We start from the raw sequence: 9,513 nt of genomic DNA, 5'->3' as shown, positions 1-9,513 counted from the left end.
TACCCTCGGCTACTCGCCGAGTTCCTTGAGGTACTTGTCCACTCGCCGAGTCATTGGAGTGACTCGTCGAGTTCCTTCGGTTTACGATCAAAAACCTAAGGCCACACGTCAGGTTTCCTTCTTGCAACTTGACGGTTACACATGCATACATAAATTGCGGAAAACTTAACCGACTTGCCGAGTTGTTCATACAACTCGTCAAGTTCTTCGGCAATCTTCATCGGACTCGCCGAGTTGTTCATCCAACTCGTTGGGTATAGGCTCCTCTTCATGTAACTCACCGAGTCAACCTTGTGACTCGTCGAGTTCCTTTAGTCCTTAAGCCATACAGACTCTTTTAAGTCATGCAGTGACTCCAAATTACGGATCCAAGCTTCTAAGGCATGCTTTTCACGTAAAGTTGCAAACTTTACGTGCATGCATAGCTAAAAAGCTCTCAATGACAAATACAAGCTCACAATGGGGTTTCATACTCAAAGAGGATTCATACATGACCAAACTCGGAGCTTTATGACTCTAGAACCCAAGAAGGGTCCAGATCTGAAGTTACAACTTCAAATCTAGCTCATATCCCACTTTATCAATTCAAACAAACCATAAGAACCCTAAATCTCAACCAAAAGAGGTCTAGAAGGAAAATAAAGTAAAGGTGACAACTTGATACCTCTAAATGATGCTAACTGAGGTATATTTCTAATTTCCACGCCTTCCTTGCCCCTAATCTCTTGCCCTCCAAGATCCTCCTTTCCAAAAACCTCCTTTCTAAAGCTTAAGACACACAAGAAAGAAGCACCACACGAATTAGGGTTTTCTGAGCTCTCAAAGAACTGCAAAGAGGCCAAAGGAGGCTTATGCTTCTTTAAATATGGTGTAGAACCCCGAGATTTTAGCGTTTCATCTGCCAGCTCCTACTCGTCGAGTTCTTCATGGACTCGGCGAGTGGGCCACTAAATACGCGATCCATCCCGCTGTTACTCGACGAGTAGGGAAACCAACTCGACGAGTAGGTCTTAAAACCAAATAAATTTTCATTTAAATCGGTACATGAGAATCGAGGCGTTACAAAGGGACAATGTTATTGGGTTTATGGTACCCTTCGAAGTCAGGTTTCTTTATTCAGGCATATTCTGATGCAGATGAAAAAGATACCTTTGTATTGCAATTCATTCATGTATTTTGACATTATGTTCTCTATTTGCAATTTTGCCAGGTATCAGTCGAATGACATCAAAAAGATACCTTTGTATTGAAATTCAGAAAGTGCAATACGTATCTGCCATAATCCGGTACAACATTCAAAAACCACACGTATAGCACTTCCTATCATTTTATCAATGATCATGTTGAGGATGGAAATATTGAGGTTTATTTTGTAAAAACAACGAATCAACTTGCTGACATATTTACAAAACCTTTGGATGGGATGTCTTTTCTAAGGATCTTGTATCGGTTAGGAATTCTTGATGCATTTACTGTTCCAAGTTTGACTTCGTTGTGAAATAATGAGGAGTCGAAACATTGTTGAAGGATTCAGTAGTTACTATTCACTATTCAGCGTTTGACATGCTTCGTTTTTGACATCTCTCTGATTGATTTAAAAAATACTTCGTTGTCTGAGCAGACTTGCTATTTCCAAGTCCAATTTCTAAATGTCGATACTCTTCACTTTGATTTTATGGTAACATTACTTGTTTTTACTATTGTTATTATAATCAAACATACCAAAAAGATTTTATTTCTTTTATTTTTTAATTTTCAAAAATCCCAAAACTCCAAAAATATATTTTTTCTCTTTTATCTTTAATTTTCAAAAACAAAAATTCCAAAAAGATTTTCTTATTTCTGTTTTTTTCATTTCAAAAACAAAAATCCAAAAACATTTTTTTTGTTTTATGTGTTTAATGATTTTATGTGTAGTTCTTAATCGACATATTTTGGTGGATATAGCATTTTGACGATGGGACATATATCATTTTGAATCATTGTACTAGTTAAGTGTCCCTAGAAGCATGCTATTGTATGTCGACCTAAGCCTTATAGACTCAATGTGTTTCGAAGCCTTAATGGATCACTCACTATGATAGTTCCTTCCCAATTAGGCTATATTCGCATTAGTCGACGAGCTACCTTTGTCTTCTCATTTCGAGTTAAAAGGTTTTTTCTTAGTACTTATTATTCATAGAGGTACACTATGTTTCTTAACCAATCTTTTTCATCACCTTAATTCTTCACGATTCACACACTTTACTTGCATATCCTCGACATCTCTGGTATAAACCTATCAGAATGTAGATATTTCACAAGTCTATATTAATGATCTTCATTCATGAGTCTGTGATGGTAGTGAAATCCAATATTCACAACTTATAAAGGAATCGACGGTGAACTTTATGTTCAAGATTTTCACGAAACATTTGTTTCGATACCTTTCTTTGATATTCAAAATCGTATTCCTTTCATTGCGAGATCTTGATAAGTTGTTCTTTCACCAAGACATTTTTGTCCAACATGATCTAGTTCTTATTTTTTTTGGAATATGGTTTCCGTTTGAATATCAATTCAAATTCTTCTCACTTTATAAATTTATCTCTCCTTTGCTTTGCACTAACTACAGTGGTCATACAGGTAGTTTTGATCATTGAATTCACACTTATGTTAAGTTGTGATCATGAACAAAATTCAGCCTACCTTTGAAGCCTTTCTAAAAGAAGCCCTTTGATATTCGTTTATGAATATTCGATTGTATTGCACGGGATACCACACAAGCAGTTCGATATCTCTCTTGATATTGAATAAAGTGATCTTTGCCTGGGATCCATCAGCTTTTACATCGAATGTTTATTTTATGTCACTATTCACACATTTTTTTTATCTTGGTTCCCACTATTTCTTTGGCACACATTTGCAGAAGAAATCCTTGAGGTCTTGGGTACTACCATCTTAAGCCTAGAATTCGTAAGTCTAGTTATGGTTTCATTTCTCATCCCAAAAGCGAAGGAGCCTTGCCTCAAAATGAAGGTTTAGTAAAGGTTCTTATCCTCTTCGGCCAAACGAAACGACTGCTTGATGTGGCAGTTTGGTTGCTTCATGCTTTTCAAGGAAAAAGTGCTCATTACTGTTCATGTTGATCCTTCCGAAACCACTGATGAGGCCACCTCTCAACCCTTGCTGAAGATCCAGAGTTCAAATTATCAAGTTCAACCAGATGTTTCAAAGTACCCAGAAGAGTTACATATGCTGATTGTTGCTCTTAATCACTATATGCTTTCAACGGTGATGACTTCTTCTTTTTCAGTGCAATGACATGGTTATCTTTGGCCAGTTCCACTCTGTGTTCAACAAGACCTCAAAAGTTGTCACATTCCAACTTACGAATGAGAAAAAGTAAAAGCTCACAAAGAAACAATTTGCCCAGATCATGAAACTTCCCAACACTGGTCCGTTTTATGAAGTGCCTAATGACCAGGTGATCCATATGTTCAATAAGATGGGTCATCAACCTGTACTAACTGGAATTAGTCAGTTCAAGAAGTCATCTTTACCTTGTATCTGGAATTTTCTCTTTGGTATTTTTCTTTGATTCCTCACAGGTCAAAGTGTTGGTCTTGACAAAGTGAAGTTGGAGATCCATGCCTTTATTGCTGGGTTATATTATGACTTCAATGTGGACTATGTGTCAAAGTTATGGGAGGAGTACCGAACTGGTATCTCCCACACTAATGTTGCAAATGGTGTTTCTTGTGCTTGATATTGGAGTGTAATTCCTCAAGACGTGTATGAGAAGGAAGGTAATATTGTTCCAGTAGATGTTCTAAGAGCAGAGTCACTACTAGAAAAACAACCTTATACGACGTGCAATGTGCGTCGTAGGACGACGCGCAAATGCGTGTCAAGGAAGGCCATGTCATAACGAGAGACGACGCGCTTTTGCGCGTCGTCTATTTACGACGCACACTTACGACACGCAATGTGTCTCAAGGAAGGCCCTGTCATAAAGAAGACGACATGCACTTGCGTGTTGTAACCTTACGACGCACATTTACGACTTGCATTGCGTATCATTAAAGCCCCTGTCATAAAGAAAGACGACAAACATTTTTGCGTGTCATAAAGTTAAATGTTTTAAAAAATCATATATTTTGATAGATTTACTAATTTTCAAATTAAATATCACATTTAAAATCTCATAATACAAAATAAAATACAATAAATAACAAAGTTAATTCCTTTCACTAATATGTCAAATACAAATAATTATTCCAATAGTGAGTGAATGTTATAAAAAAAATGAACTCAAGAGAAGTAGAATTTATATACAATTGCATTATCTTGCTTACTATGTGCCAACAAATCTCTATGTGTTTGCTTTTGCTTGAGTCTCGTTTCCTCCAAAGCTTCTGGCCATGCCAAAGTATGATATCTTAGGGTTCATGTCCAAATCAAGTAAAACATTGCTAGCTTAAATTCATCAAGTACTTGGCTTGAAGTCTTAGTTAGAAGCTCAACTGCAATCTCCAATCCTTGTAGCAGACCCTAAAGATCATTATTGACCATGTAGCAGGATCAACCTACCAAAATTGGATAATTTAAGCATACGCAACAAGATTGGTGAAAAGACATAAATGCCCCTACGTTGTATTCAACAGTAGCAACAACAAGATTTCCTTCCTTGTTAAACCTCAACTATGGAAAATTTTGTAATAGTCATTTCAATATGATATATTTGATATAATAAAATATTGCGGAAATGTGTGTTATGTTGGAAATGAAGCTACTTCTATTGGTCGTATTTATTCCAGCCAGATTCGGTGGCACACGAATGATTTCCCTCAGTTTAGGTATGGTCTAACATCATTACCAACAACCAGAAAAAATATATAAACACAACCAACAAAATGGAACCATCAAATAACAAATGATAATGGAAATGAAACAGGGGCATACCTGCTTCAAGATGGTGATTGTTCCAGAACCCTCGAGTCCAAGTAATAAAAGCTTTTGAATCTTTTGGGGCTCAAAGTAATTTGGAACAGTTGTGTAATTGTTGTCGTCATTTCTTTCTCTTTGTGGCTGACCTTGTGGCACAGGAAACGAGAACAACATATGTAAATATCATACATTACATAATAAAGAAAACCATTTTATCCACCATACTTTTTTTTACAACATATGTAAATATCATACATGACATAGTAATAACAGATAATAGATAATATATAATAATACAATACATACCTTTTCCTAAATATTTCCCTTTATATTATTTTGACCTTCTTCCTCATAACGCCCATCATCATAAACCCATAAATGTGTGTCTTGAGGACATTGCACACTTGCCATTAGAAACAAATCAATACAACAAATGTTAAATAAATTTCCATATCACTCACTAAACAAATATAACAAAAATAAAATCTAACCTACCTTCAGTACTTTCAGCTCAAGTTTTGTGATTTCTCTTCCATTCATGTAAACTTCTGTGTTTCCATTGCTTGCTGTCGGACTAAGTTTCCCAGTGAGAAGAAAAATTGAGAGTACAAATACTGTAATAGAAAACAAAAAATGAAAGGTTGAGGACGCTAATCATTTTATAATATGAAATTACAGAAATGGTGCCTGGATTGTACTATGCAAGTAAAGAAATGGTCCCTGGATTAATGGAATAGTAACGTGTTTTTACTTTTTAGGTCCCTGGATTAATAAATACATTTTTGGTCCCTCTAGTTTTAAATTTCAGTAATTATAGATTTACCCAATGTATTTTTTTTATTTCAATAATATATTTCATTCCATGCAGTTTATAATTTATATCAATTATATTTTTGGTCCCTATAGTTGTTAAATTAAGATAGGTATAGTTTTAGCCCCTATACTATAGTTTTGAATATGTAGATTTAATCCCTGTGATTTTTAGTTTCGATAACTACAGTTCCAGTCCTTATAACTAATAACTTGCATTAGTTACAATTTTGGTCCCTGTGATCAGGGTACCCCTACTAGTTATAACTTTCATTAGTTACAACTTTGGTCCCTATAATCAGGGTACCCCTACTAGTTATAACATGCATTAGTTACGTGAGAATATACTCAAGGCATGGAAAAATTCCAAAGCAGTAACAACCTGATGCTGACGCTTACAAGTGTAAAAGAACATATGAACGAAAAGCATGCAGAGACTACATTACTAGTGATGGATGCATCTGATACTGAACCCGTAAAGTAGAGGTAAAAAAGGCATCTAAGGCATAGTTCCAAAATATACTAAAAGAGTTAGACTCCTAATATAACTCAAAAAAGTTTAAAAAACTAAATTTTCCAAAAACACCCCTGGGACTCTTTTGGTCCCAGAATTTGAATGAAGCCAACAACAAAATCTAAAATTTGCCAACCGAGGATCTCGGGAACCAACACATGTGTAACAGATAACATCAGCACTTTGAGATATCTCTCGTTCTGTAGCGCACTTCATTGCTTTATACTTTTTCTCGTCATTTTTGGACAATTCCACTATATAAGTTAGAAAATAAATATCTGTCAGCTCAATCCACCAACCATAATTTTGAAAAATTACACAAACAAGTCAGGAAGATCAGGTTAGGTGTATACATGACATTATTGGTGCTAGGAAAAGAAAACAATGTTAATAACATAGGAATGAGATTTGATAAACAAGCAAGAAGCGGATTAGCATTTGTAACCCTAAGAGCCGATAGAGAGCGTGAGTTCATGTTCTTCCGCCATCCAAATGCCGATATGCTTCTCACAGAGGTAGAACTCGATACAGATTTGATCCAAAAGGTACATTCAAGCATCCATTTTTGATGGTTGTATATTTAGAAAGATTAAATTGTAACCATCTTTTTTTATTTAACCAGCCGACAATCTTTCACTACGGATCCATTAGTTTGATTAAAGATCCATGCAAATCAGCTCACTTACCTGCATTGAAAATTGCTAAAAAAGCAGAAAGCATTCTTTCATATGATCGTAATTTGAGACTACCTTTATGGCCGTCACCTGAGGCTACTCGAAAAAGCATCCTGAGCATTTGGGATCAAGCCAGATGTTATCAAGGTGCACAATTTCATAGTAGGTTGAATTTTTTTGACTTACACCTTTTGATGGGTTTTTGACTTTTCAGGAAATTACAGATTAGTGAAGATAAATTGTGTTCATGACTGAGGTGATGATCCCTATGATGACAAAGTTGTATTGACCAAACTTTTTCACCCAAATCTCAAGTTTTTGATAGTCACAGAAGGTCCTAATGGTTGCAGATACTACACTAACGTTATTTTTGTAAATTGAATACGATTGTTGGATTATCTTAATTGATATCTATTTGTAAGTTTTATTTTCAGGATTTTCATGGGAAAGTTGGTGGTGTTAAGGTGAAGTCTGTTGATACAACAGATGCATGTGATGCTTTTGTTGGAGGACTCCTTCTCAGTTTGGCCAAAAATGCTCAATTATTTAAGGTTAAACATTTTAAAATTTTGGCGGAAAAAATCATTTTCTGAATATATTGATTTTTAAAAGATTTATGTCATGCCCCATTTTAGGATGAAAAGAAGCTGAGAGATGCATTGAGGTTTACAAATATTTGTGGGGCCATTACAGTTACAGAGAGAGGAGCGATTCCATCATTGCCTTCCAAGGAAGCTGTTCATAAGAAGTTGGAGGAATCCGAAAATAAATAACTTGTGTCATTTTTTTGGTTTGAAATTAGAAAAAATGATTATTAAACTGTCTATACTAGAGAAAAAATATAAACAAAAAAACAGAATTGGTTCATTATATACTTGTATTTATGTATTGTACCTTTGCTTGTAGTTCCTGAATTTATTCATTATATACTTGCATTTGAAACACTAACAATTAAAGTCAAAATAAATCAAAGAATTTCAAGCTCAGTTGAATGAAAATCCATATTTTAGAGTCAACTTCTTATTCTTTTTTGTGATAAAAGTCAACCTTTTGAGCATAAATGATAGATACACTCCTCTCTAGTTGTTGTTCAAGCTTTTGTAGTTCATCAATGGTGCTTGATCCCAAACCTTCTCCCAAATGTTTCCTGTAATAAAGATTTAAGATGTTAGGATCAATGATTTTATTATAGCTTTAATTTAGAACCAAGAATCTTAGTTTCATAACTATATGTATGGCGACTTAAAGTTCAATTAACATATTCAGAACATGAAATTCTAACCTTTTAGTTATTTCCAGGAGTTCTATCTTCTTTGCAATACTTTCTGTTTTATTCTTCAAATGTTGTCACTGAACACAATTAAGGACAATAAGTAACACTTCTAAAAAACATCATTTCATTTGAGTGGTAAATTTTTTTTATGATTAGCAACCCTCTTCATGCAAGCCGCTTTGATCTTCCAGGAACAGCAGTTGTGATCTTCTCCCACCTCAAGGCTGAATCTTTTGGGAAAACTTTTAAAGCATTGAGTAGAGCTATGTCCTTGGCGGAGTTCCAACTTCCACCATTACTTACCTGTTCCCTTCCATTCTTGATAACCTCATCAACCTTCTGGTCCATTGCCATCCTATCTTTCAAAAACTTTGAACAAGAATCTAAGTCACCAATTTTCATTATTGACGTGAGATTACTATGTCATCAATAAAAATTAGGGTTTCCGAACGGGGAATTTCGATAGTTGAATCGTGAGAGTTGCGAGTAGGTGGAAACAAAATATTAGATTTCTTTGATTAAAACAAAATTAACGGTAAATCATTTGATGAAGGACTGTATCTATAAGAATAAGAAAATGAATGTGATTTTGATGGAACCCCAACTGTATCTGTAAGAATAAGAATATGAATGCGATTTTGAAATGAGAAAGTGTTAGGGAAACAAGAGTGAAACCTCGAGGTTGTCAGCAAGGTGAGGTGACGTGAGGTAATGCGATTATCGATTGATGAAGAGGCCAAAGAGAAGTGAGAGCGTTTTCATTCTTGAAAAAAAAAACCCTCCTACATTTTCGTTCTTGAAAAAAAACCCTCATAGGTGCGCACTTGTGAGGTCCATAGCAAAAAAGCCCTAGTTCTTTGATATTGGGGACAAGAAAAACCTTAAGATCGTCGACGTTTCGAGTTTGAGGAGTTGTAGACCCCCAATCGCCGAATCCATGACAGATATTTTTAGGTTCGATTTTTGGGGAAGGCGGGGTACTTGAATTTTTTTGGGGATTTGGTTTGCCCCGTTAGTTTCATCAAAGAGGGACGCACGTATTAAAATTTTATAAAACGAAATCTCTACAACACACCCACTTAAATTTAGGTGCCTTCCGTGTTTTTAATTTGTTTTCGTTGGACATTAATTTTAGGGAACGCACAAATATGTGTCCTCTATCCTTCAAATTTTGCAAAACTGACATTATTTTTTAGGGCATGCACAAATGCGTATCCTATATCAGTGTGTGTCATTGTTTGCCCATCATTAAAGGGATATGTTCTAGTAGTGAGTTCACTATCTATCAACATTCAAAGACTGTTGAAGATGAT

General features: G+C 35.3%; 1 long non-coding RNA gene across 7 annotated transcripts; it reads right to left on the bottom strand.

The window, feature by feature from the left end:
* Positions 1–4,211: 4,211 nt before the first annotated feature.
* Positions 4,212–9,236, bottom strand: LOC111897433 (uncharacterized). Of its 7 annotated transcripts, none has more exons than XR_006190740.2 (6): positions 8,210–9,236; positions 6,390–8,074; positions 5,425–5,543; positions 5,236–5,332; positions 4,945–5,070; positions 4,212–4,568 (listed from the first exon to the last, which is right to left on the bottom strand). It is a non-coding gene; the product is annotated as an uncharacterized LOC111897433 (long non-coding RNA). The 7 variants fall into 7 exon arrangements; XR_006190741.2 differs by having other exon boundaries at positions 5,425–6,954; positions 7,003–8,074; XR_006190742.2 differs by having other exon boundaries at positions 5,425–8,074; positions 8,210–8,569; positions 8,876–9,236.
* Between the last annotated feature and the right edge of the window lie 277 nt (positions 9,237–9,513).

This window comes from Lactuca sativa, chromosome 4 (genome assembly GCF_002870075.4).
Source record: "Lactuca sativa cultivar Salinas chromosome 4, Lsat_Salinas_v11, whole genome shotgun sequence".
Taxonomy (NCBI): Eukaryota; Viridiplantae; Streptophyta; class Magnoliopsida; order Asterales; family Asteraceae; genus Lactuca; species Lactuca sativa.
Note: the sequence above shows the minus strand (reverse complement) of the source record. Positions and strands in the feature narration are given on the sequence as shown.